Source organism: Macrotis lagotis, chromosome X (genome assembly GCF_037893015.1).
Source record: "Macrotis lagotis isolate mMagLag1 chromosome X, bilby.v1.9.chrom.fasta, whole genome shotgun sequence".
NCBI lineage: Eukaryota > Metazoa > Chordata > Mammalia > Peramelemorphia > Peramelidae > Macrotis > Macrotis lagotis.
Window position 1 is genome coordinate 579,597,081 of NC_133666.1, and position 7,300 is coordinate 579,604,380.

A 7,300-nucleotide genomic window follows, 5' to 3' on the forward strand; every position below is an offset into this window, starting at 1 on the left:
TACAGTGAGGAGTCTCTTATCCACTGCAGCTCTTTCTCATTTTTTGTTCACCTATACTTTGCATCTCTAGCTCATTTGTCATAATCCAAAGCTTCAGAAGGTTCCCTTGGGGTCTGACATAAAGGGGAAAGCGATTATCAGGGAATTCTGTGGCCAGAGATGCCATCCCTAGTCCAAAATAAGCAACCACTCCCTTTAACCTTCCTCAGAGAATGAGCCCACTGGGTTGGTAGGGAAAAGAATCAACTAGTCCCTCTTAGGGAAACTATGATCTATGAAAGAGATGCACCTTGGACTTATTGAAATGCAGGCTGTGCTCTCTGATCTTGAGCTAGAAGAGCTGGCAAATCAGTATCAGGCTGGTTGCTAGGGTCACTGTTGGGTGTCATTATTTTATCAGTCAAGAAGCAGTGACTATTGTATCGTTATGGTAACTTGCTCTAATGCTCATGTAGTATTGTACTGCTAATAAAAGGTAAATAGTGATCCATAACCCTTCAACAGCTATGATTACCCACTGAAACATCACTGGACACAATTCAATGAGAAGGAAAAGCAAAAAGTCAGGCATCTTTTACTTACTCTCCCCCACCAATGCCTCTCATCATCCACAAAAATGGGAATACCAATTCTGAAAACTGTACACACTTCTTGGTATAAAATTTATTCTTTTAACTTGCAATGGATGGTGACATTTCAGATCCCCACAACCAAGAGATGAACTTGTGCCTTTTAAAGGGTCTTCTTCTTCCTCTTGTTCCTCCTCTTCCTCTTTCTTCTTCATTGCCATTGTCTCTTCTATTCCTTATTCTCTTTCCCTTGCCTCTTCCAATTATCCTTACCCTTCCTCTTCCTCTTCTCTTTCCCCTTCAACTTCTTTTTTCAAAAACAATTTATTTGGTCTTCCTATCTGGAGTCAAGGGTAATACATGCCCTCATTCACTCAGATTCTACATAAGCCAGTTCATGCTTCCTTAGACAATCCAGTGGAACACTGCAGAAAATGTCAGATCTTTATTTATTTATTTATTGTGTTGGTTGGTCTTGCAAATAAATAAATAAATAGATAGATAAATAACAATTTTATTCCTCTTTTTCTTTAAAAAAAACTATTACGAGTGATAACTCTTTAGAAGGGTGATCAGGAACAAAATCTAGGCATTGGAGAAAAACAAAAATTTAATAATTCTTTAAAAGGAAGATTATTCTTTCAAAGAGAAGATTACATCATTAAAGAATCTTTGCTGGTTCACAAAAAGACAATCTAATTCTCTGCTCTCTTTCTCCTGTTTCATTCTGGGCTTTACTGCATTCCTGAAAATCCAGGGAAAGAATCTTAGAATCATAATCACCTTATCAGGATTGATTCCCTGTGCTCTAAAGACTAAGTTCCATTCTAAAGAAACTCTTGGGGGTGGGGGGTGGGAGGGCGCTAAGTGATGCAGTGGATAGAGCACCAGTCCTGGAAAGACCTGAGTTCAAATTTGATCTCAGACACTGAATAATTGCCTAGCTGTGTGACCTTGGGCAAGTCCCCTAACCCCATTGCCATAAATAAAAACCTCATCACAGATTTCTAATCTCTAACAAGATATCAAGTTACATATAACTTAAGTAAGAGAGAATTCTAGCCTATACTCACACAAACACATACACATGTACATAACAAATCTTGACTAGCACCTTCAAGGTGAACTGCTGAGTAGAAAAAAAAAGAAGAAAAAAATAGGACATTAGCATCACCACCAAAGAGATTCTTTCAAGTCTTAAAAGTGTCCTTAACATTGAATTTCTGACATACCAAGAAAGATTCTTTGGTGAATTATTCCCTGCTTGAACCTTATTTATATCAGTTCATAAGGAATAAATGATATATTAGTTGCTTCTCTATGATCTTATTACTTGGAATGATAGAAACTATAAATGATTTGAGATTTTTTTTAATTAATTAGAGTGCACAAAAACAAACCTTACTCATTTTTCTTCAGGAGATCTTAACACAGCTCTAGTTCAGTTTAGGAAACTAGAATTTCAAAAGACAGAAAACCTTAAACAAATCAGAAAAGATTGCTTTTTATGGAGATCTGAAGATGAAAAAAAAAAGTTTCTTTAGGAATCACTTCATTTCCAGAATTGTGGCTATCAGAAATCAGAAAAATATTTAGATTTCTGAGGCCAGAGATCATTTCCCAGGCATAGTCACTAGATTTTTCAGCTACCTCATAATTATTAATATTATTAATAAAGATAATAACTACTATTCATATAGTGCTTCCTATATATCCAGGCACTTTTAAAGAAACTGAATCATGGACCAAGAGTCTTGCCCAAATTGCCTTATCCAACTAGTAAGTATCTGAGGCTGAATTTGAACTTAGATATTCTTAATTGACTTCAGGCTGACTGTTCTATCCACTATATTACCCAGTTACCTCATAATAATAAAGTTAATAAGGGAGAAAATGGTTTTTACCAAAATTTAATATGATATGAGCATTTAGCTTTTCGAAGGCAGGGATCACAGATCAAAAGAAACTACATAACATAAAATAAGACTCTCTTGCCCACTATTATTGATATAGGTCCAGCCGTCTTTGCTCAATCTTTCCCATTTAATAACTAAACATTCTCGAGCCAAACAACTCATCACCAATTACTCACCTCCAAAACTGATATAAAATAAAAAAAAAATAGACTGAAAGGCAAGGATGATTTATATGGAATTACAGTCAACATAAAACAAGGTTATCTTTCAATAATATGAGTAGGTGAAAATGGGTAATATCTTACTAGCATTGACAGGAATCACTACTAGCTTGCATAGGCTAAATGCTTGTTAGAGGATTCTAGAAATCTTCTCATATCTGAGCAATGCAAAACAGGACCCCAAAAATGGCTTTAAGGTACTTCTACAGAAAATGCCTATTAAAATGGCATTAAGAAAAACTCATCAGTTTATTCTTCTAAACTAATTTTTGTTCATTTCAAAATTTTTTTAACCAACAAAATCCTAAAAAAAGATTATTGCTTTGAAATGAGTAGGTGAATTGAATGGAAAAAAAGTAGAGTCAAGAAGACCTGGGGTTCCATTTCTGCTGTCACCCTAAACTAGCTGTTTGATCCTCTGCCAGTTATATCATCATCATCATCAAATTGTATTCATATATAATTTTATATCATTTACTATGTACTATGTACTACTGTGATGATTAGTTTTTCATTTGATACTGACCACAGCTCTTGGAAGTGCAAATATATAGAGTTAGGAACCTCAGGCAAACAGTGACTAGGTAGGTTCCCTAGGTTATACTGTTAGTTAATAAGTGTCTAAGGCAAATATGAACTCAGGACTTTCTGACAACAGGCCCAGTGTTCATTCATTGTGCCAACCAGTTGTTCCTTAACCTCTCTCAATCTCGATTTCATCATTCAAAAAATAAGGTTGTGAGGATCAAATGAGCAGTTGTATGTACTTTAAAAATCTTAAATCTTATGTTTTCTTCAATCATTTTGTATCCAATTCTTTGTGACTCCATTTGGGATATTCTTGGCAAAGATACTGGAGTGGATTTCCATTTCCTTCTCTAGCTCATTTTACAGATAAGGAAACTGAGACAAACAAGGTTAAGTATCTTGCTCAGGGTCACACAACTAGTAAGTGTCTGAGGCCAGATTTGAACTCAGAAAGATAAGTTTTTCTAACTTCACACTCCATTTATCCACTGTGCCACCCAGCTGCCTCCTGGTTGGTTCTTGTCCTTCCTTATCAAGAACAAAATGTCATCACTATGCTAGAGACAAATTACAGCATGTCCGACTATGGCTGATCAGACCAAGAGGAGCTCAGAAGGCACTACCACATTTTGGGCACAATCTGTGGTGGTGTTACTCTCAACTTATATACCTCATGTTTCCTTTGAACCACTTATAATTCTGATCATAGTTGCTCCCTAAATAGTGTAAAAATGCTAACTATCATCATCCTTATTAAATAGCAATTTTGCAGATACTTATTGCCTTACTTTGATCCCAGAGTAGTGACAATTAAGAAAAGTATTGTAAGCCGTTGTTTCTATAATAAGAATACTTGGAAGGGGGCTATTTTGGATGTGGAATAAACTGTTTCGTGTGTTTGGTAATCATGCAACTATGGAAGTTGTATTTATGCTTGAGGGTAGATTGATATAATGTCTCACTTTTGAATCTCAGAATTAGAGGCATGCTCTGACACCAGCTTGTCCAATTTATCTACCTTAACAGGAATTCCTGTTTCAACATTCTCAACAAACTTATCCAGTTTCTGCTTAAAAACCTCTAGGCAAGGGAAAAAATACTACCTGCATAGTTCACTTTTGGACAGCTCTAATTCACGATATATATAATAGCTAGGTGGCAGTGGATAGAATGTCAGACTTGGAGTCAGGACTATCCCAGTTCAAATCTGACCTCAGATACATAATAGATGTGTGGCCCTGGAAAAGTCACTTAAACCTGTTTGTTTAAGTTTCTCCTGAAACTGGAGGAAGAAATGAGAAATGACTTCAGTATCTCTACCCCCTCAAAAAATAAATAAATAAAAATAAACCAAATGGGGACATGAAGAGTCAGACATGACTAGAAAATGACCAAACAACAAAAAAAAAATTCATGCTATGGAGCTAAAATCTGCTTCTCTGCAATTTCTATTCCTTGTTACTATTTCTTTCCCCTGGGGTAAAGGAACATGAGTTCAATCATACTTTTACACTGTAGCCTTCAAATTCTAGCTCTGTCAGTTCCTAGAAGTGACATTTAGGGAAGACATGAGACCTCCCTGAAGCTCAGCTTCTGCATCCTCAAAATGGGAATAATAATACTGTCACTACCTACCTCATTGTCATGAGAAAAAAAATTTATAAAACAAAGTTCTTCATGAAGATTAGCAATTATTTTGACCACACGTATCATGATGATCAGAGAAAGAATGATGAACAGGCTAGTGATAGTACTAAAATGTGCTGATAAGCAGTTTCATATCCAATCTTCATTCTGTCCTTGTTTATATATGGAAATGTCTATCAAGAACACAATAAAATTAAATCATAAAAGTTCCTAAAAGATTCAGTTCATATCAAGTTCATTAAACAATTAAGATCCGAAGATTAGGACACATAAATAAACAGGCATAGTTTTGGTGTTGTGGGAGGGATGACCTTGTAGAAAAGAAGATGTGGATTTGAGACTAGCTTCTAATATATATACCAGCTGAATGAACCTAAGCAATAACATAACTTCTCAGTGCTCTAGGCAACTGGAAGATCCTAAGTTGCAGAGAAGGTCCACATGTATTAGTAAATAAAGAAGTTTTCTCATCTATGTCAAGGTCACTAAAAATCCAGTCCTGATAAAATACACCCACAATGGTAATTCCAAAGTAGTTTCCAATAGCACATTTACAAATTTGTGAACCAACCGTTTAATACTCCTAGTAAAGATTTGCTTGGCTCCGTCACAGCTAACTCAGTCTAGGGTAAAACATAACTAATAAGTATTTTTCTAATTCAGGATCCAAATGAACCTTTGCATTTGTCAACAGAAAAAAAGGAGTTTGCTAAGTAAATGGATACGATTACAGGAAAAGCTTTAACCTACTCAGAGAACCAATTTTCCATCACTAAAATATATTTGCTCTAAAATTATAGTATAAGCAGAAGTTAAAACCACTTTAGGCTGATGTACTCTAGTGCTTCTTTCTACCTTAATTGATATTTTTATTGAATCTCTGTAACTAAGTTATCATCCAGTAATTGTGACTCAGTTTCTTCATATGTAAGAACAATGATCATGATATACTACTTATAACACAGTTTTATTAAAAAATAAAACTGGGAAGGAAGTAAGAAATCATCTTTTTTTTTGTTGTTGTTGCTCAGTCATTTCAGTCAAGTCATACTCTTTTGACCTCTCTGGGGATTTTCTTGGCAGAGATACTGGGGTAGTTTGCCATTTCCTTCTCCAGTTCATTTTACAGATGAGGAAAATGAGGCAAACAGAGCTAAGCAGCTTGCCCAAACACCTAGCCACTAAGTATCTGAAACCACATTTGAACTCAAGATGATCCTTCTAGTTTCCAAGCCACCTAAGTTGCCTCTCAGAAAACATTTAGTTCTAGTAGATTTTATAGGTGACAAAATAATCCATTGAAGGGACTTCTATGGTAACACAAGTAGTTATTGTGAGAATGTACTTTATTATAATGACAAGTGATCTTATAGCACATATGCCTCTTCTAAAATCCTCTTCATATGCCTCCCTTTCACATCACAAAGGCTATGTATGAGAGCAGACTCCAAACCCTCAGAGATCCTATCAAGCAGCACCCAGAACCAATACAGCTAAGTTTTGAAACACTCATTACTAGAATTTGGGCAACCTGGGTGGTATGTGAATAACACGACAATTCAGCAAGACCTTCAAATAGGGTGATGGGAGACTGTGATCTAAATGAGTACCCAGAGAAAATCAGAAATCAGAGCTTGCTGAAGTATGTGTATGTGCATGTAACATAGACTTACTTATCCTTTCTCCTACAGGAAGGAGCAGGCTTTTTTATCTGTCACACCCAAAGTAAGGACGCAACTAGTATTTCTGGATGATGGTGATGATAATTATGACATCAGAAAACATTCTGGGAAAACACAGTACAGTAGCTATGTTTTCTTGCTTGAGTTTACAAAAACACCCTGTTTATAGGCCAATGTTTCTTCCAGGAAACAATCTAGAAAGGAGCTAGTCACTGAGGTTGCTTCCAATGCTGAAATTCAATTTGATTTTTGTTTTGATTCTGTCTGAGGGACCAGCACTGAAAATCACAGACCCTCTGCATCACATGCTTTCACTAAACCAAATTCTGAGGTTTGACCGAATTTTATGGCAAAGTCATTACTTTTCCCATGGAAATCTTTTGTTCAATTTTTATTTCACAAAAGTGCTTACCTTTGGATCACATTTTCCACATCTGCAAAAATTATGTCGACAGCAAACTTGCAAATAAAGTGGATGCCCAGTGATTTGGAAATGGCTCGACAAATCTCAGAGCATGAACCTAATGAAATTATTATTCTGCTGGATAAATGATTTAGATAAAGAATAATATCATAAGTAACCAGAGGTACATAATTATAAAATAAACCTGTCAGATCTATCAATAAAGTTAGAGTTTATAACCAAACAAGAGATAGAAATTATGAGAAACAAAATAGATTCTGATTACATGAAATTAAAAAAGATTTTGCCCTAAAAATAATGCAGTCAAAATTTG

General features: G+C 35.5%; 1 protein-coding gene across 1 annotated transcript in view; it reads right to left on the reverse strand.

Moving 5' to 3' along the window:
• The window catches only part of EXT1 (exostosin glycosyltransferase 1), a 342,884-nt gene that overhangs the window by 126,919 nt on the left and 208,665 nt on the right, over nucleotides 1-7,300 (reverse strand). The window lies entirely within an intron of this gene.